At 42.0% G+C, this 21,668-nt stretch overlaps 1 protein-coding gene and 1 long non-coding RNA gene across 2 annotated transcripts in view; one reads left to right on the plus strand and one right to left on the minus strand.

Annotated features, from left to right (window-relative positions):
• LOC135210309 (uncharacterized) overlaps positions 1-16,836 on the plus strand; it is a 163,616-nt gene extending 146,780 nt beyond the window's left edge. The window contains exons 2-3 of the long non-coding RNA XR_010313497.1: positions 13,089-13,253; positions 16,688-16,836. This is a non-coding gene — a long non-coding RNA (uncharacterized LOC135210309). The remainder of the gene's footprint in view (positions 1-13,088; positions 13,254-16,687) is intronic.
• LOC135210308 (small ribosomal subunit protein uS14m-like) overlaps positions 1-21,668 on the minus strand; it is a 49,764-nt gene that overhangs the window by 3,787 nt on the left and 24,309 nt on the right. The gene's annotated exons all lie outside the window — the stretch shown is intronic.

The raw sequence follows: 21,668 nt of genomic DNA on the forward strand, positions 1-21,668 counted from the left end.
TTCCCCTTCGACTTCTAAGGCTTCACAGCCGAGAAGAAGAAGGTTGCCTCCTCCCTCCTAAGAAGTCTCCCTCCTCGGGAGCTTCTCGGGACCCGTCTCACCTCAGTGGACGGGAGGGTTCCTTCCGCTGGTCCTCCTGCTCCTTCGGGTTAGCGGGGCCCGTCTCTTCTTCCGCAAGGAAGAAGACTACCGGGGACCAGAGACCGGTACCGGCTAACGGTACTGGGTACTTCCTCGCTGGTGTCAGTGGTTCTGCCACTGCATCAGGGTCCGTCTCGGCCCTCTCGTTCGCGGGAGGTACCGAGTGTACGGTCGCCTACCAGCGACCGTGCAGCCAGGAACCAGACCTCTGATCCGCTCAGCGTCAGGTTCACGGCACGGGGCGGAAGACTGGTGACAGCCGCTCACGCGACTCTCACCAGACCAGCTATCACTCTCGCGGCGCAACAGCTGGCTACCCGGGGACGTGACGGTCCACGACCGCCACGGGCTGAGGCTGGGAAGAGGTCCTCCCGTTCGCCGGTGCCAGCCACGGCTGGAACCAGCGACGTGACGTGCCGTGAGGACAAGCACCGGTCTCACTGTGACAGTGGAGCCTGCAGGTCGCCTGACCGTCGCTCTCACAGAGAGCGATCGGGTATGGCAACCAGCACCAGCTCTTCTGACACTCGAGATCGGGGCCGCTGTGCTCAGTCCAGCCGTTCTCCACAGCGAGACGGTTCGACCAGGCCTGCAGCTCGATCGCCACCACGGGTTGACGATCGCCTGCAGCCCTCCAAGCCTGCTGGTTCTGCCAGCGAGCAACGAGGGAGCGTCAGGTCTGCCTCTCCCGTACCTTCAACCTCCTCGGGTTACACCGGGAGAGCGAGGTATTGAGGAGTGATCGTGAGGGTGCGCCCCTCACGATCCCACCACGACGCCCTACGTGCCAGGCACGGTTCTTGGACCGGCCAGGACGTATCGCAAGTGGATGGGGAAGACCGAGAGGGCTGTCGCTGTTCCCACCCCCTTCTTAGGAGGAAGGTTCTCGAATATCCTCTTGTTCGAAGGGCTTAACGGTCACACTCTGCAAGATGCTGTGACTTCCGAGATCCAGAGGAACTTTGCCGAGGTTATGACGCTGATTCGTCAGCACAACGACCTCAGGGGAAGGATCGCCCGCTCCCACCAGCAGATGCCACGTCTCGGCTCGAGTCCTTTTGGGCCCGAGAGGGAACCCAATCGACGGTGGGTCTGCCGCGATCGGAGCTTGCCGACTGTGTTGAACCAGGTAGTCTCTCGTCTCCGGACAAGAAGGCTCTCTCAGTTCTGGCCGGTCGAACAAGCTACTTCACCTCCTCTACTGCGACAGAGGCGTTTCTACGTGTCTTCGTTTACACCGTATTTGAATACCCCTTCGGTCCTCCTAGAGAGGTTTCGACCTCGACGAGGACTGGAATGAGTCGAGGACGGTATCGGCTCTCTCCTGTCAGGTGTCGATCAGCCCCACCCAGACGACGTTCACAGTGGCGGCAGATCCCTTACCTACAGTATGAGTTTCGTAACCCTCCTCGGGAAAACGTTTTCTCCTGACAATACGTTTTCCCAAGGCTCTGAGAGGCCATCGCCGTAAGCGATGGCTGCTCCTTTTCTTCTCCAACTGCTAGTTCCGCTGGAAGGCGAGCCACCATGGAAGCTTAGCCAGTCCATTCCTTCCCTCTCCTTACGGCTACGAGGGAAGGGGAGGGATCCTACAGAGATTTCTCTGTAAGATCCCACGTTAGGGGCTGCGCTACTGGGGGACCTTCGGGTCCTACCTGACGTAAGCCCCGGTCGTTGAGGAGGGATCCTGCCCCTTTCTCGATTTCTACGGAATCGAGAGGACCACCAGCCGATATCGTTTGACGAATTCGGCGGGGGTTTCGCAGAGTGCTTAGAATTCTACGGAATTTCTAGCGCACTCAGAGTGTTCGAGTTTTTTTACGATCTCCAAACACTTAGGCGAGACCACGGTCCAAAGTGACCGAGAATCCCCGATAATTGTTACGATAATCGGGAACCTCGCTTATGCTCGAATTCCTGTAATTTCTAGCATTTGGAAGAAGACTGCTGCTGAAAGAAGAGTATCTCACAGTAGGCGATTAACCTGGAATAGAGAAGAACGGACGGGACTTCCAGTTTGGCTTGACTATCGTCTTCGGTATTCTGTTCACCATTGAAGCTTTCCTTTGGGAAAGACTTCTCCTTCACTCTCTTGACTAGAGAACGAAGGCGGTCGATTCTCCAATCCTTATTCTCATTCCTCGAGGGAAAAGAATTTAGGATGGAGGTCGTTGTACAGAACCTACAAATATACTACGTATATTACCCTCGCGACATGATTCTTGTAACAGTTGAATTGTCTGGGGGGTGGGGTAGGCGCATACCGTAGTTAACTCTACGGTTTGTGACCGAGACGAAATTGTATCTTAAATTTGAACTGCAACTGGGGTTGCCTGCAAACCTCCCCAGCAGTTCAGTTTCGATTTTAGATACTTGGTATTGTCATGACAACACCAAATCAGCTTTTGTATTTACCGAAATCCGTTCGTTTAAATATAATTGCTCGAGCGTATTCTTTATGCTCGATGGTTCTAGCCGAACGCATTCCTTCGTGGGAATAATGGATTAACTGGCAACTCAGGATGACGAGTCACCGAGAGCTACTGCGTATTGAACTGCCTGATAGCGGCTCAGTATCAGCTAGGTCTCGGAGATGCACGGTCGGTTACGTCTCTCTCTCCCCTGGTTTGATTGACTACCGAACCGTATCTCTGCCCAACAATCATGGACTTAGGTCTCTGATTAACGGGGATTCTCCGCAATAATGGAAGGACCATCTACTGCTGTGACGCTTGATTTCATCGCCTTCGACATTGCGAGAATTTTCAACAGAGATGTCTCTTGGACTCTTTCATCTTTCTGTTTACCGCGCACGGTAACAGAAGTCTGTACTAGTCAACCGCTGCATCGCACCGCGATAATGCGAATGATTTTTGCAGACATCTGAGTTTGTCTTCAAAATATCTCGTATTCGTAGGTGTGCAAATTATTCATTGCTCGCCCCGAATTAACAGATATGTCAGAAGACATCGCCTACTCTCCGACCTGACAGCTCTACTTCCAAATGTTCAGCCCATGAGAAGCATTTCTTCAGGCAGTATTTCCCTGTCTTCATTACTGAAAAGCGCTCCGCTTTTATTGCAACTACGATCCTCACCGGACAGCAATGAATAGCGGTTAGCGTTCTCAGTCTTTGTAGCACAGTTCAGAATCTTGAGAATCCTTCTCTCGGTTCAGCTGCGAAGACGTAGGTTTGCATTTTCCTGTTAACACCTTCGTCTTCAACGACACATAGTGTTGTTTCTCCTTAGCCGAGAATCAACTATACTATGAGATATCTTGCCATCAAGGACCTCGGTCTCTAGAAGGCAATTGACTTTCGCCTGTTGGGCACATGCCTTAAGAGAGTCATCACCTTGCCTTCTGGCATCGGTGACGAACAAATTATTTGTTTAGTCTCTTGGCAGAACCCTTTTAAGGCGAAGGTCACGTGAACTTGCTCGGGTGCCTGGACAACTTGCCTCCTACCGAACGCAGTCAGTCGGCAGCTGTCAGAGCGCCCAAGTCTGTTACGAACTTCGCTGTGGACTTAGTTCGGTTGTTCCATAACAATCTTTTTAACTTCGTCCTAACGGCTTTTGGTCACAGTACCCATACCATCGACAACCCACCATTGAGTGTCTGTGTCCTATCCACTACCGAGAAGAACAACTTCGCTGCAGACGGATAAGACCAGTATGGGTACAGGACATCACCGAAGTCGAGAAGAGGGTTAGGTCATACGACCTTCCCTTCTTTTCCTCTGAGGTAATTGCATGACTTTTCCTGCGAAGTCAAGCATCCAGGGGAGGTGGGGATTCGTGACGCTCGATTTCGTACCGAATTCGTAGCGAAGACTCTGAACCCTTCGGTTTCCTGAACGATCGGTTAGAGTCCTTCTTCAATCCCCTCCCTAATGGACTTCACCGCCTTCGTGCGAAGGAGATGCTGCTTTGTCCTGTGAAAGCGCGACCGCGCTTTCTGAAGAAACTCGACATCCCAGGATGAGTGTTGAAGACTCTTTGTCAGCACCAAGATGACCTAGAAGTACACTCCCTCGAGTTACCAAGAACTTCTCCATGGCGCAGGTACTGAAGGCAGGGGTCTGGTACAACCAGACCACCGGCACCTCCTTCTCTACCTTTGGATATTGCCCACAGGTCCTTGGATCGTTTTCCTTAGGACCCGTGGTGGCTGCTCAACACGTTGTCTAGCTAACCCAGACCCTAGCAGGCTGAACAGCATCGAGTCCTGGTGTGACTGTAAGAATAGATAAGTGAATGAGAGAGTGACTGGCTTCTCTTCCTATCTTTTTCTCCCCCTCTACCTGTGGGTAGAGGGATACGGTCATCACCTTGCTGGATAGGACGAGATGCCGGTGAGCTACTCGACAGAGCCCCATCCTATCCCTTTCACTAGGGATGGGAGCGAATATCCACCACTTCCTCCTCCTACAAGGGGGGGGAAGTGGATGCCAACAAGAGACAAACCATAACTTTATGCCTTGCCTCTTGCAAATAGGAACTTGTTCTTTGTTTGCTGGTACGAAGAGATAACCGCTTGCCTCTCTCTTAGTAACTTGGTCCAGAGGGTCTGACCATTGATCCTGCGGTGGCACACCCCGATCAATCGGACAGAGGCTTGGATCCCTCCTCGCTCTTACGACCAGGGAGGCATTCCAAGGTTGGGCGAACACCAGTCTGTTCACAAAAGACTCAGATTCCTCCCACCAAGAAGTGATCTTCCTATTGTGAAAAGGACCGAAGGTTTGTATGCCGTGTCGAACAAATGACAATTTGTCCAAAATTGCATTTTTCCTAACTATACAAACCTGAGGTCCTTTTACACATAGCCCCACCTCATGCCACCATCACTCTGCAGTTTTTTTGCTTGGGCCAAAAGCAAAAGTGATTTGTTTACCTACCAGTCGCGCGCACGCGCGCCGCCTGTCGGACAAGCAGTTAACTACCGAACTCCTTGTTCGAAAGCTTACGACCTATCCAGCTGCCGCTAGTACCTTCCTATTGTAAAAGGACCTCAGGTTTGTATAGTTAGGAAAAATGCAATTTTGGACAAATTGTCATTTTTGTATGTATGAGTTTCGAGTTTGTGGTTGTTTGCTAAGAGTTTGGGGATAACTCTGGGCAATCTTAGAACTAACACGGGTTAGGATCGGGTGATCGGGATTGGTTGTGTGCTCCTTAAATGAATGCGTGTTGTCATATAAGCGGATGTGCTCCCATTGACAAACGCCAGTTAGGTTCTGTCGAGTAAGTGGAAGAGACCCCATCGACAGATCCACAAGAACTCTTGGCCACAGATCACTATCTCGCTAAGGCTCTTGAGATGAAGCAGACTCCTGGGCAGTAGCCACGAAGTCTTCCATCTAAGAAGGTAGGAACTAGGGTTTATTTATACCTACAACATATGTTTGTTTACCTGTCTAGTCAGTTAGTTAGCTGTCTCTTGCCCTCCACCGAAAGGGTGTCAATCAGCTATGTAATATATCTGACAGGTAAGTTTTGAATGTATGAAAATGACATTGTTATGATACAATAAAGTTTCATACATACAATTGAAGACCCACCCAGCCTCCCCGCAGGAGACAGGTGGAAGAGAGAATCTTGATTAGAAACGGGAATGTTTCCTAGTCTGCCGCCACCCAGAGCAGGGCGGTAGATCACCTGACCTACCTGTAGCGAGTGCCGCGAAATTTGAATTTCTGTCGGGGACGACGGAGTCGATAGCTATGTATATATCTGCCAGGTAAGTATGTATGAAACTTTATTGTATCATAACAATGTCATATTTCAAAGAAAGCCCTGGTCTTCTTTGGAACAGTGTGATCTCTAAAGCACTTCTTAAGTAAGCTTGATGATTCCCTTCAAACAGCTGAGAATTAAAAGCGCTTGAAGTGCGAGCTTTTAACAATTCTTGTTTCTTTCCATAACAATATGTCGTGAGAGACATATTAGCTGTAATTTACGGGAGATGCAACTCTGTGTTTGTCTTCTCTTTGCACGAAGGAGGTCAAGTTGACCTATGAGAGATACTTCTCTCTGGTTACGTGTCTACGGATACGTTGCTGGGATAGGGAGCCGACACTGATCCTTAACTAGTGAGTTAAAAAATTTTATTTTAACATAAGTATAACTATTTTCTTTGGGTTATTTGAAATGAGTTTGGGGATAGCTCTTTTCAAATTAAGCAGCACAACCCTCGTGTTAGATCAAGTGATCGGGATCGGTGTTGTGCTCCTTAAAATTATGCCAGTAGGCATAGGTGTTTTGTCATGTAAGTGGATAGGACCCCTTTGACAAATAACCATTAGATTCTGTCAAGTAAGTGGATAAGACCCCATTGACAGATCTACAAGAACTCTTAGCCATAGGTCACATCCTCGCTGAGGCTCTTGAGACGAAGCAGACTCCTAGCAATAGCTAGGAGGTCAACCCTTCGTCTAAACACATAGGAACCAAGGTTTTATTTATTTATTACCTACAACGTATGTTGTTTACCTGTCTAATCAGTAATTAGCTGTCTCTTACCCACCGCCAAAGGTGCCAATCAGCTAAGTATATATCTGACAGGGAAGTTGAATGTATGAAAATGATATTGTTATTGTACAATAAAGTTTCATACATACTTACCTGGCAGATATATACGATTGAATGGCCCACCCAGCCTCCCCTCAGGAGACAGGTGGAAGAGAAAAATCTGTCCTTAGAAGGTAATAGTTCCTATTCCTGCCACCCGCAGCGCCAGGCCGGTAGATCACCTGACCTACCTACCACCTGTAGCGTGTGCCGCGAAATTCGAATTTCTATCGGGGACGACGGAGTCTATAGCTAAGTATATATCTGCCAGGTAAGTATGTATGAAACTTTATTGTACAATAACAATATCATTTTTCAAGAGCAGTGGCAAGAGCTATTGCCACCGCTAGAAGAACATCCTCTCAAGCTGTTTACCAATCGAAGTGGGCTGTTTTTAGGAGATGGTGTAGGAGGAGAGATATTTCCTCCTCCACGACCTCTGTGAGCCAGATTGCCGATTTCCTTCTACATCTTAGAAATGTTGACAAGCTTTCAGTGCCCACGATCAAAGGCTACAAAAGCATGCTGTCGACGGTCTTCCGACACAGGGGCTTGGATTTGTCGAATAATAAGGATCTGCACGATCTTTTGAGGTCTTTCGAAACCTCAAAGATTCCACGACCTAGAATTCCGTCATGGAATCTAGATGTTGTCTTGAAATTTCTAATGTCAAGCCCATTTGAACCTTTGCATGCTGCCTCGATGAAGGATTTAACTAGAAAGGCTGTTTTCCTAACCGCTTTGGCAACAGCGAAGAGGGTTAGCGAGATTCAGGCCATGAGTAAGCATGTGGGCTTCAGAGAACACAATGCGGTGTGTTTTCGCTGAGTCCCTCGTTTCTTAGCTAAGAACGAAAACCTCCAACCCCTGGCCCAAGAGGTTTGAAATCAAGGGGTTATCAGAGATCACCGGACGAGAACCAGAGAGAGTCCTGTGCCCTGTCAGGGCTCTCAAGTTTTATCTGGCGAAAACCAAACAATGTAGAGGTCCGTCGGACAACCTGTGGTGTTCCGTCAGAAGACCAGAATTACCAATGTCGAAGAACGCCCTAGCGTTCTTCTTAAGAAGCACCATCAGGGAGGCTCATTTGTCCTGTCCAGATAGTGACCTTAGTCTTTTGAAGATTAAAGCTCACGAAGTCAGAGCTGTAGCGACTTCGATGGCTTTCCAGAAGAATATGGTACTCAGTGATATCTTGAGTGCCACATATTGGCGAAGCAACTCTGTGTTCGCTTCACATTACCTCAGAGATGTGAAGACGACAATATGAGAAATTGCTACTCGCTGGGACCGTACATTTCCGCAGATACAGTAATGGGGACATGAAGCGGCACGATTCCCATCCTTTGGAAAATGGATAGGTGTGCTTTTAATTTATGGTGTTGTTTTTTATGGTTGTAGGGTCGCCGGCTTTGAAGCGGACTTCCCTTTTTTTATTTTAAGGCCTAAAAGTTATGGGACTAACTTGGTTGGGCTAGGTCAGGTGGTATTGTTTATGCTTCGTTGTCCTCAGAGTATGGTCAAAATGGAAACTCTAGTAAAGTAGAAGCAGACTTGGGTGACAGTAATCACAAAGTCAGCTATGCTAACAGGTAAGGAACCAAGATGTCAATCATCTGCATGTAATTTGTTTCCAAAATCCTTCTATTCTGTCCCTTCCCACCTCCAAGGGTGGGATTCAGCTATATATATATCTGGCAGGTAAGTGTCATGAACAAAATGATATTGTCATGATACAATAAAGTTTGTTCATACTTACCTGGCAGATATATATAATCAAGTACCCACCCACCTCCCCTCAGGGGACAGTGGTCTAGAAAAATCTGAATAGAAAATGGGAATGGTTCCTGAAGCCCGCCTCCCAGCGGCGGGAATGGGTACTAACCACCTGGCCGATCACTGCGTGTGCCGGGAGTTTTGAAATTCTGTCGAACGTCAGAGAATACAGCTATATATATATCTGCCAGGTAAGTATGAACAAACTTTATTGTATCATGACAATATCATATTAAAGCAATTTTATCATTATTGCATTACTATGACAACTAGAATTCATGGAAACAGTTTATAATAATGAATCGGCGTATGTGTGAAGCCTCCTCTAATGTGGCAACAATGATTTTGCCATTCTTATCATGCAAACATTAAAGGTTACATTTATTTCTGGCATACAGTTATTAAAGAAATTCAAAATACTAATATAGACTGAAATCAATGAAAAGTGCTAACAAAAACAAAAAAAACAAAAAAAACAAAAAAATTTATATATCCACTTATCCGTAGTCGTTCCTCTATGGTTTTCGGCAGCCAGATGTACGAAAACGTTAGAAACATTTGATTGTATCTACTTTAGAAATATCTGTAATTTTTCAGGGTAATTTGGTTGCAAAAAATGAATAATACGCATGAATTAAATTAAAATGTTTAAATAACAAAGTAAATTTGAACTAAATAATGAGTAAAGTAAACAATTTAGGGAATAAAACTTTGCAGTTTCGTCGTCTGCTGTTCGTAACTGTGTTTGTGGCCAAATGTGTATAATAACAATCAAATAAGCACTGTGGAGTTTCAGTTGTGATGGCAGTAAGGATAAAAACCACCAATTACAAGGTAAGAATGAATTCAGTTCAAAACATGACCCCGGGAATAAAAAGTTTTAAAGCTGGTTTAGTTTGTCATTTTTTGCAAATATGTTGCATTAAGTAACTCCTCCCAGCTTCTTTATAATTTGTGACAAACTTATTACTTTGGATGGACTTTGGATGGTGGTGTATGAAATGATTAGTGGCTTTTCATAAAATATTTTCTTAAATGTTTGTAGAATAATTTCTGGTCAAGTTGTTGGGATATCTGTTTATCACCCTGTTTACCACCAGGTTGAACAAGCTTCCCATCTTCTGCTCGGGGGTCTTTGATGTGTGGGCTGCAATGCAGTTGCTTTTTAACACCTGTTGGACAACATGGACAATTGTGTTCTCACCCTTCAGTCTCCTTTGGAGAATTCTGAACAGGATGTTTGTCACTTTGAATCTACACATGATCCTGGTGGCCTCATGTTCAGTGGTACACCCATCTGTTGTCTCCTTGTAGACACTGAGATTGCTTCCCCCAAGGTACTGTACCATGAAGCAGTAGACGTGCTTCAGCATCAAGAAAGGCTTTTCTTGATGAACAGCAAAAGAAATGTTTGGCTTTGTCTGTCCCTCATCGTGAATGTTAACCAAGGAAAGTGGAGCATCTTTTGTGATTGATGTCATTGATGAGGTCACTCTCAGGTCAGTACCCCTCTCCAGTGTGGAGCAGACTTTCTTGTTTTCCTTCATTGAAACAAGGGCTATCAGTGTCTGCAGTCAAAGGTTATTGGCCAGCCTTCTTCCAAGGTGTTCCAGTTAAAGGGCATAGACCTTGTCGTCATCTCAAAAATAGCTTAGCTGATAAGGAGATTTGAGCAGTCTTGCCTGCTGAGGGAGACAAAATTACCTGAATGGGACCTAACCATACTCCTACAGAGCCTGAGGAATGCCCTTTAAAAGCCTCTGTCTTGGACAGCAGACAGGGATTTAACCTTGAATGTGGTTTTCCTTTTGGCTCTTGCATCGGTCAAGGGAGCTGGGGAGTATCATGACTTATCTTATCTTGTCCAACGTATCTAAGAGCAGAGGTCAGTGGCCTTCTCATTTGTATTATAGAGTTTGTGGCTAAGACGTAAAAACTTTCAATCCTGGATCCGAGATTTGGTTCTTTCACAGTCCCCCCTTTAGGATTTTGTTTGTTGTGGAGGAAGATGAAGAATTGTTACTGTGCTGAGTGTGCGCCCTGAAATACTATCTAAAAAGGATGGAAAGTCTCCTTCTGCAGTGCAGACATTTTTTTCTTGGCATGTGAAAGAATAAATAGGAGGTATGTGTTGAAGAGCACCATCTCTTCTAAAGAAGCTATATTACCAGAGCATATGGGTTATCAGATGCCAAATATGGACTCCTTACTTTACTAGCATCAAGGCTTCTCAGTCCAACAGGTAGTTAAGGCTGTGGTCTGGCATCATTAGACCACTTTCTCCTCATTCCACCCAATGGATATCACCCTTAAGTTCTTAAGTCCTTAGATGCATTCTCAATAGGGCTGGTGATGGCAGCCAAACAAATATTGAAATCCACCTTAGCCAAAGGGCCTTAGAAGAAATTACAAGTGGTCCCCCCAAGTTCTTTAGCAGGCTGGTTGTAGTCTCAGAGGCTTCCTACAGTGGAACTTAGTGTCAACCTCAGTAGACATCAAGAACCTATTTTAGGTCTGTCATCTGCTCCAAAGATAACAACTGTCTCCAGTTATGGTCTGAGCTTGTAGGAAGGATCATGGGGTCGATGACTGGCAGATATTCATCCCAGGAGCTTCTGGTATAACTCATCTATTTTATCAACCTTTGCCAACACCTGAATCCAAGTATTAGTTGGGAGAAGTGGAGTTGACCTCAGAAAAACATACGACTTATCTGTATCTGTTTCTGATCATAGACACTGCAGCCTTTACAGTTAACCCAAAAAGCGATAGAGTACAGATTCCACTCTTTTACAGAAGATTCTGCAGTCCGAGGCCCCTCCCATAAAGTTGAGGCAAAAACTTTATCAGAATTTTCTGGAGAATTTAGTGCCACTCATTCCTATCAGGTTGAGGTTTCTTCAGATGGAGTTAAATTGGCAGTGACCATGATACTGTTATTTACCCACACTTCCAAAGATGGTTGAGAAGCCCATATGCCAGACATATTAGCGTCAGGTCAATAGTTCTTAGAAGAATTATGATAGTATCTAAATTACTTGGAACTAAGGGCAGTTTTCTTAGTTATGCAATCCTTCCAATCCCATGTTGCTGGCAAAATCATGTGGGTTTGTGTTGGACAATCCCTCCATAGTGGCTAAGCTGACAAATGAAGGTGGCACAAAATCTCCAACAATGTACCTCTCTATGCAGATTTGTGCAGTGCTGTGGTGGAGCTTTTGTTGTACCTTTTGTATTATGGTTGTTTGTTGCTTGTTAGTTGTCCTCTGCTAGAGCAGGCAGCTTGATAATGTGATATGCTCATAATCCCAAGAGCTGTAAACATTTTCCTCCTCTTTGATCAGACAGCTGTAGAGAAGCACTTTGCTGAGTAGTCAACATGCACATGGTCTTGATTGCCCCATTGTGCCCTCAGCATGCATGATTCCTATATGTAGTATATGCTAAGATCTTTTTCCAAACTGAAAGAGCCTGTTACTCGAGCCCCACTACCAGGAATTTCGTTAGAACTTGTATGTACTCCACTACATGCCTGGTTTTTTAAGACAACTTTCCAAACAGTCAACAGCCTGACTTGACCAGTCCAGAATAACCTGCCTTTTATAATTGGTGTTTAGAAGAGGCAATATCCACTTTGTGCTATAATGCCATAAATAGACTTCTTGCTGTTCAAGAGGTCTTTTTTATTTTTGGTTGTCGAAACTTAGCTGTAACATGAGTTTTTGAAATGTGGGCTTTGACCACAAGTTTTAGAAAAATGGTCTTTGATAAGCCTTTAGGGTCCAAAATATCAGTCCATAGAAGAAGCTTCTTTATAGGGCCTATCTATTGAGGCAAATTTTTTTGCATGCCCTTTCCAGCCGAGTTACTCTCACTAAAAATTGCACAGTACAGATTGGACTTTTACGCTTAGCCAGTTTTGTTGCCAACACTCAGTCTGCACCTTCATGCCTATCACATGCTCCCACTAGTGTTTATCCATCATTGCTCGCGCAGCTAATGAATAAGGAAGACCTGTTCATGTCTATATAAAGCTTTACAAGTGCAGTTTTGAGGAGTTTTGACCAGTACAAATCATTGTCAGACTCTTAAGGAACCAGCCAGTTTCCTGTCTAAAAACTTGCGGATGACTAATCTCATTCCAAAATCCCAAACCTTGCTTGTAGCATGGACAAGATCCTCCCAGTTGAATAGTATAAAGAGAGGCAAATGTTTGCCTTTTCTATGGAACAAATAGCACTTTTAAAGTAATTTGCATTTTGCTGAGGAGTACAGACCTTGGGTCTTTATTATAATCATGCCTCAGACAACCTTGCATAATCCCTGGTGCTGAAGGACACGAGAGGTACCATTAATAGGCCCTCCAGCTCTCATTTACCTACCTCCAGTTAACTACCTTGTTAGTAAGTTTCAACATCTGGTTCCAGATAGCACCAGGAATATTCCTAAATGAAGTAATTCAGGTGTGCAGTTATTATAAAGTTCAAATTAATGTGAAAACTTTTTTATGTTTATCTAGAATTACTTTGTAGTTTTTAACTTTCTGAGAATTCTTTGTTCTAATATTGAAATGTATTTTTACCGGGGTTTTTTCAGTCTTCAATATGTGGGATCCACACATCCAGTGCTCTGGATAAATATGCCAACTGGAAGATGGTGAAAGAAGTTAGAAATCGTAAAATAGTAAAAGAATTTGCTTTTGAAAGACTGAACATCAATGCCATAAGAAAAGCTAATAAGATTATGCCTCCAGAGATTGTTGTAAGTAAAATTCAATTTTTTTTTATTCTATACTATTTAATAATTTCCCAGTATTGCTCACAGTATGTTGGTCAGCAATAGAAATAGATTTATTTTTCTTTTGCAAAAGATATGTTATTTCTTCCCAGTTAATCACTGCAGTTGGTGGACTGAATGTCTTTGCTTAGGTGGGCTAACCGCACATGCCTGACATGATTGGTGCTGTGATTTATTCTAACTTGTTGTGATTTTTTGTTTTCATGATTTGCCATAATGCTAACCTCTTGATTATTTGCACCCATAGATCTACTATAGGGATGACAAAAAGAATTGAAAAGCAGATATTGGTAGCCTGTAATAGGCTAACCAAAAATTTATCCTAACACTGCAATTTAGTTTGCTACCCTATACAAACACATAAAAGATCAATAAAAACTACAGAAACAAGAACAATGCTGTATTGCCATTTGTTTAAAATACACTCATGGGTAATGTGCTATAGTAAGTCAATTGTCTCATCGACGGTTGCTGTGTTATTTCAGACACTCAGAATACAGTAGCTCGCCAAGATAATGGATTAAAGCGTCCGAGCCAACCCTGAACCCCGCTGTAAAGGAAACTGATTAAACTACTGTAAAATGCTTATAACTGCTTATTTTAACAGTTCACTGCCTAATTTGACAGTTCTAACAAAAATATATCTTAAATTATCATCCTAAAACAATTAAAAATTTTAAACTGGAGTACACCCCAAACCATCCCAAAACCCCAAGAGCCATCTTTTAGCAACTAATTGTTACCCCTTTTTATAGTATAGGCATAGTCTTTTTCATAGCACTGTTTCGTTTTCTTTTTTGTGATGTATGTACTACATATTTATACGTATGAGCAAACAGTTACCCATAAACTAAGATATAGCTTTATTGTTAATATAAATAATAAAGTGCAGGACGTTAAAAGCTTTAGCATAATTTTTAGAGTTGAAAGCAATGTAAATCAATAAAGAAACAGTAACAATAAAATTTACCTATCTGATTTGCTAAGAACAACCAAATCGCATTTCAACCATCGTAGGATAGTAACAATTACCGTAGTCATGTTACAAATGACTTGTTTTGTTTTTGTTTTGGTGTTATATAACAATATTTTGTTTTGGTGTTATATAACAATATCATAAAAGATAAGAAATAAAACTCGGGAACCAATTCTTAGCATATTTATTGTAAAATATTTATGACGCATCCTTGGATGGTAATTTGTGACCACATTCCCCCATACTACCTCGAGCAAGACTGAGGGCTTCTCAGCTCACTCACACTCTTATAGGGTGAACTGAAGAGTTGCCAATAATGATATATGGAACTAGGAACATTTTTCTCCCAAAATTCGTTTAAACTGCCCCAAAGCTATTTGTGATTGTATATATATGATCCCCAGGCTGTGGGGGTTAAAATGGAGAAAGATTGAAAGGCATAACCTTCCAGATTGTCCTCAGGGAACATAGAGAGATGCTGGGTCTAGGGGACTGAGCAGTAATTTGGAAGTTAACATTCATGTTGTATGTGAGGAAGTTGATTAGAGGAGCTCTAAGGCCTTTATAATTTTGTTAATACCTCACTGGAGATAAGACTTAACCTGGGACAAACTTTGGAATTAGTGTTACATTTAGCTCCTCTGCACAGAGAAAGAATTTAATTGTCATTAGGCCACTGTAGCAGAAATGTGGGACTTAATGTGGCTCTTTGTTTTTGTATGTTGCCCAAAAATCTGATGTACTCCTTTGAGGCATCAGAGAAAAGTAACAGCTTCAGAGCAGGTGATACTTGAGGAACTGTTATTTATAGGTTAGCTGCATTATTGCATCTTGTCACCAGTTAGTTCTAGCAGGACTTCCTGAATGTCTTTTGAATATTATATTAGGACCCCAGCTGATAGCGACCGTGGACACTAATTTTTTTTTTCTTTACCATAACTTAAGAGCAGTCCAGGATTAAGCAAACTAGGTAAGGTATCCACCTCTATTCTCAAGAAACAGGTATCTTTGGAGTAAATCTCATTTTGCCATTTTGGTAAAGAAGGCAGTTGTAGATATAGGATGGAGTTCCATCGCTGGAGAGGACTTTACCATCCTTGTACCTCACCAACCTGATACATTGTCTGTGGAGTCAGACAGCAAATGGAGTTTATACCACCATGGAAATGTGAGGGGCTACTGCTGTGCTCAGGCAAGGAGCACCAGATTTGCCTTGCTATGAGAACTGAGGGTGTTTAATGAAGGAATGATGAATTGTCTCCTGAAATTACATATCCTTCATGTTGGTTGTTGCTGGATGATATCTGAAAGGAGTGATGAATTGAGCCTCAAGTGTCCATCCAGTAAGAAATTATAGTAAAGATTGGTTTATTGGTTGAGGGGTGTGAGATACTTTTCTAATAACTTTGCATAAAATGGAAAATTAACTTTATTCCAGACATAAAAGGTAGTAACTCCATTTTGGGTCCATACTGTCTAAAGATCTGATTTATGCTCTCCCATTAAGCCAGTGTTTGTGAAGACGAAGGCCTCTTATAGGAGAGCCTAGAGTGGTGTGACATACTGGTATGGAACAAGAAGACAACTTTTTTACCAGTTGAAAAAGAAATAGGGTGTGTCAAGAAAAGTACATCTTGCCCTGGTATCATGTATAGTGATTCCAAATGTCTCGGTTTCCTTCATGATATCTGTGGGGAATGGTTGGTGTTATAATTTCAGCCTTAGCGAGGAAATCAGAGTTGGAGGAGTTCAATATATTAGGTGTCCTGGTTAAGAGTGCTCAGGGCTCAGTCTTGCCAGATCAAAGGGGAATAGTTAGTATGACTGGTGACCTAGGGTGGAAGAGGAAGAGTGGTGGACAAATCTTTTACTAAAACCTTTGGCTGTGGAGGAGCACCTCTGCCATGTTCAGACTGACTGATTTATTTATAGAAACACCCTGAATAAGCATGGGTTGGGTAAGGCAAAGGGAAGATGGGAACAAACCATACATAGTGTGCCAGTAGATTTTTGTGAATACTATTGGTATGCAGTACAGATTTGGCGAAGCCCAGGAAGAATGAGAGTGAGCTTAGAGATGTGGTTCAGTAAAGTAAGGTGGGCAGTGGCATACTATAGCTGGTTAGTGGCATTATGTCACCTTGTTGCACAGTTGGAAAGGTGGAAAAAGAGATGCTTTTTGGGGTAATGTCTGGGGACGACTACTACTGCAGATAAGTCTAAATGTTAAGCAGTAGCGTTGCATCAACAGAATTTATTTTGTTTAAAAAGAAAAATATCACATTTCTAACCCATTATTGATCAAGAGCATCATGTTTATAGATTCCTAGCTCATCCTTTTGCACCCAGAGTACTGTAATAGGTTTTAGTAAAGCAGTAGTGTCACAAACAGGTTGATTTTAAATTAATTTTTTTTCTTCAGGAAATGGCAGATGGGGAAATTGATGCTCTTCCACGAGACTCAAGCATTTCTAGGTTGCATAAAAGATGTGCTATTACATCCAGACCAAGAGGACTTGTAACAAGGTAATGTATATTTGTACCAAGTAAACTAATCCTGTATGCTTAGATACAAAGTGGGTGATTATATGAACTTTTATCAAAAAGGTCCTCTTCCTTTAAGAAATAAGAGATTCTTTAGAAGTAAAAACCTTGTACCACCACATCCATTTAATAAAGCTTTGTTCACTCCATTCCTTTTTTTTTTTTTTTTTTTTTTTTTTTTTTTTCTCTCTACATTTTTACTTTATTTCTTTTTTTTTTATTTTTCTGGATATGTTTGTGCTCTTCCTTTTGCCTGCTCATTTTGTGTTCTTTATAGTCAAACTCAGCCTTTTTGCCCACTAAGGCATTGGCCACACAGTTGCCACAGTTCTCTAAGTACGTCACGATAGTGATGAAGAAATGTCGGATATTTTTTATACTAACTAAATATATGGTAATTACTCTGTTGTATAATAAAACTTCATATGTTTAAGAATGACCAACTTTTTTATGGGAAAATGAATGCTTCTAAAAATGCTTTCCTGAGATTTGACATCACCTCAGTGCTGGGTTAGTGCTCCGTTGCCACCTCAGCCCAACAAGGTCATTCCGTGTCACTGACCACCATGGAAACATCTCCCGCTTCTCGCTGCCCCTGCCTGCCCACTCAGGCTAAGGAATTAATTTATAATGTCAATTGGTACTTTTTAGATGAAAACGCCAACGGCGGACACAGCCAAAGCTGCAGAGGTAAGCAAAAGGACAGTTAGAAGGATTTGCTCCAAAGCAAATCAAGAATGGTGATCAGAGGCTGAAAACACAAGAAAGAGAGAGAGAGAGAGAGAGAGAGAGAGAGAGGGCGGAAGTACCTACCTTGGGAGAAGTGGCAATGGTGTGGAAAATCCAGGATAAACAAGGGCAACGCCTTAGTGGCCAAAAAGGCTGAGTTTTACTATAGTAACTCTCTTGTGCCTGTATTTCCTTTCATAATTGTTGTGTGCTGTTAATTTAATAATTTAGTTCACTTTCCAGTAGCTTTGTATCCTGACCTACATTTTGTTGAGTTGTAGTTAGCAATTAAGACCAGTCCTGTGTTTTCTCAAGTAACACCTTTTTCCTGAGTTTCTTTACCTATGCATAGTCCACGAAAAAATATGATTTACTATGAAATTCAGGGCCTCTGAAACACGGTTTTTTCGCAATAACTTTCTATCTATGCATTTCATAAATATAACGCTTATTCAGAATACACATTATATCTACACATAAATTTTGACTGTATTCTGCATTATGTAGGTTGAATAAATTCGGTACATACTTACAATGTAAAAGTGACTTTTTTTTTAAGACTGGCCAATTTACTCAGAGAAATGGTTTCGAACGCACTCGTTACGTAACTTATAACAGCATTTCTTCCCTCTTTCTCGATGGATGATTGGCTATACGTAACAAAGGCTATACCTCTGGCAACAATGACAAACAAATTTAAATACAAGCAAAGCAGCACACCTTTATGAACTCTGAACCTCTCCACTGATAATTTTCATAATGAACAAACCAACAAAATATGTTAATAAATACAAAAACACTTCGATTATTAGTCTAACGCCTAAAATACGTTTCCTAAGAAATTACAGTCTGCTTTATAGGTCACAATCAGATTGACAAGATGTAGGGAATAGATGGTAATTTTCAAAAACATAGTAGACAAGCTTGATTTGATAACTGCTATATCCAATGTCATGCAATTTTTATTTATTGGCTATCTACCTATTTACTGAAAAAAAAAAGCCGGTACCGTATTTTGGCTTAAACCTTCACCAATAATTATCATCAGAAATGATAACTTCATGAGGCTCCACCCACTTTGGCCTCGTTATAATTCAGGATAACACTGAAGGCTATCATGGGCATTGTTGGATTAGAAAATTTAACTCCTGGCTATAAAAACTAATTTCTCGAGTACTAGTTGTAAGAAGTGCTAAATGATCCTCAAGGATCCCAGCAGTTGGCCTAAACGTTTAATTCATGTATATTACTGCTATACTGTTGCGGCACTACTGCTACAGTAGTATTACTACGTTAGCACAGATACCCCAACCACATCTATGTATCGTTCCGCCATTCATAAAGTCTTTGGGTTTCAGAGGTGATGGAACAAGGTTTCTGTCTAGTGGATGGGCGGTGCAACATTTCGTCAAAAGGTGTTTACTTTGCTTACGTAATGAATGTTTTTCGACTCTTGGCTCGTAATCATTGGCCAGGCGTCAGCTAGATCATTTTTACTCTATAAAAATTGAAACTATCGGGTTTAGGTTATTGATAATGCTGACAAAATTTGTGTGTGGTTGTAAAATATACATATGTCAACTTTCAGCTACTACCGATGCTTTGTCAAGGAGCAAAGTCCAAAAAACTGTGTTACAGAGGCCCTGAATCTCATAGTAGTGGTGTGTTTTATTGCCTTCAAATAACATATTTTATGTTTGCAACTTACCAAGTAGTTACATAGCTATAGTTTCTAAAGCTATTTAACTAGTACTTGTTAATTATACATAAAATCTTATTATAAAAATTACATATTTTATAGTTTTTGAGTGGTGACACAGCTAAGCTTTTATGTAACTTCATGACTGCTTAGTAGATTCTCAGGCCTTATTTGCCAATGAAGTTCCCAACCAAAAAGCTACATGTACTTCCATGTTTTTACACCTAAAGATAATTGTAATGTATGGCGTTGGTCCTGTGGTAGTTATGCAAATAGTATTTAAGAGTAGTGTCTTATGTTGCGTCAAAAGATCAGGAACACTTTTCTAGGCATTCTTCTCAACACTCTGCCCCTTCAATTGGGATTTCAATCATCAGATAAAGGTGGTAGGGCACTGAGCACCTCACCTGTGTAGCTATAGAAAAAGTCTCAGGTTAATTAACCTTAACTTTTAATGTAAAGATGTGAAGACTTACATGACATAGTTAGAGGGGTGTCAGAGTATAAGTCTCCTGGTCACAGGGCCACCTGGCACACATGATTTGGGAACACTAGTTTTGCATGCAGATCACTTGGTTCAGGCTAGGCCTGACACTTCTCACTTAGTTCACTGGACTATCACCACAACCTGCTACCCCTCTTCCTATTTCTTGCCCAGTATGTTCTTTTAGTACCAGTGTGTGCTTGCAGGGGTCTCTCACATTTGTTACCAGGTACATGACATGACTGAGCACTTGAATGCTGACTTAGTTGAGGTCATACATATGACTTTGTCCATGTCACCTCTCTTGTCAGACACAGTTCTTTATGACCTATCAGTGGAGATTGGTTCATCCTCTCTAGTGAACTTGTGCCTACTCTTCCTGTGACTCAATTTTTTTTTTTTTTTAAGGAGAATGTATGGCTCTTTAAAATAATGATACCCTTGTCAACTCTATTGAGTTGGACTTGAAATGGAGTGGCAATGAGAAGTTAATGAAACTTTCCTCCTTTAATCAGTCCTTACACAACAGAGTTTGCATTTGATATGGAATATGTATATGCCATGACAGATGAGAAGGAAGTGGTTCTCCCTCATCATAATTTGCAGTTTCTGCCTCCTAATTTTGCAGAACTTACTTTTAATTTCCATCCAGGCAAGCTACTCTTAAGTCATGAAGTCACCTTTCCAACCAAGGAATAGTAGGAAAGGTACCTAAACCTTGTACTATTTGGAGACAGTAGGCAAAAATGAGAGGTTCTTACCTGTGATTGCATCCATATCCTGTGTTAGCTTGTCATCAGTGAAGTTGTTCACAGTTCAGCAGGTAGAATTGGATCTGGGTATAAAATATCTAAAAGAAAAATCCCTCACTAACACTAGAACCAGTGTATTTTCTCTCATATGCAAAGGTGACCAAGAAGTCCTTCACACTAGGTTTTGAGATGTTGATGATGAAGGAGGCTGTAGAGGAGAAAATGTCAGATTTTATCAAAGTAACCCAGCAAGTAATTACATAGGTATCAGTTGCATTTATTCGCAGCAGGTTAGATTCAAATTTCGCGGTAGCGACACTGATAGTCTGTGCTCTCTGTAGATGACATCATTCTCGCCCCTTAACGAGAGGGTTAGGAACGACTCAGCAGGCAATACTCATTCTGTTTCTGTGGTTCCTGGAGTTAACCTCGGACGTTGGCTGCAGTCATTCCTTTTTTGCTGGTTATTTACCAGACTTCAGTATCCAAGCCAAAAGTTGAGTAGCTTCAGCCAAAAGCTTCAGGATGAGTTTTTCCTTGTTTTGTTGTTTCTTAATGGAGTACTAGTACTTCAATAGTTCACTTTTACAGCAAAATTGTAGTTAATTAATTAACTACCTTTGCTTAGTAGCAGGCTACAATGTAAACATTGGTTTGTCAAACCGATTTTTACGTTTGCTACGGACCTGATAGTGTTCGATAATACCGTTTCAGTAGTGAACTTACAATCTTTTATTTAGTTGTTCTTTATGATGAGTAATGTAACATCATTAGGTGTATCTGAGTTGATAGACAAGTAGTGTAATAATGTAAACATTGCATTCGCTATCATCTATATTTAGTAGCGTAATAATGTAAACATACATTATATATCAGTTTAGTCAGTTTTATTTTGTTTTTATTGCAGTGTCTTACCGAACAAATATACAGCTGTAGGTTCCCTACAATTGTATAATTGTTCAGTAAGTATGCAATAAAATTTCATTTTATTATAAAAATTACATTTTTATTTTCTATATTGGTGAAAGGTGGGTGTTGTTCAGTGTATGGGAAACATGTGTTTGATTTTAGAAAATGTATTAATTTATTTAAAATGTGTTGTGATGTCATAGATGACAAGATGGCAGCAGCATGGGGAAAAAATCATAAACAAAACAGAGAGGTAGAGAGGTGTCAGGGATCTGGTGTGTTGGTA

Source organism: Macrobrachium nipponense, chromosome 39, assembly GCF_015104395.2.
Source record: "Macrobrachium nipponense isolate FS-2020 chromosome 39, ASM1510439v2, whole genome shotgun sequence".
Taxonomy (NCBI): domain Eukaryota; kingdom Metazoa; phylum Arthropoda; class Malacostraca; order Decapoda; family Palaemonidae; genus Macrobrachium; species Macrobrachium nipponense.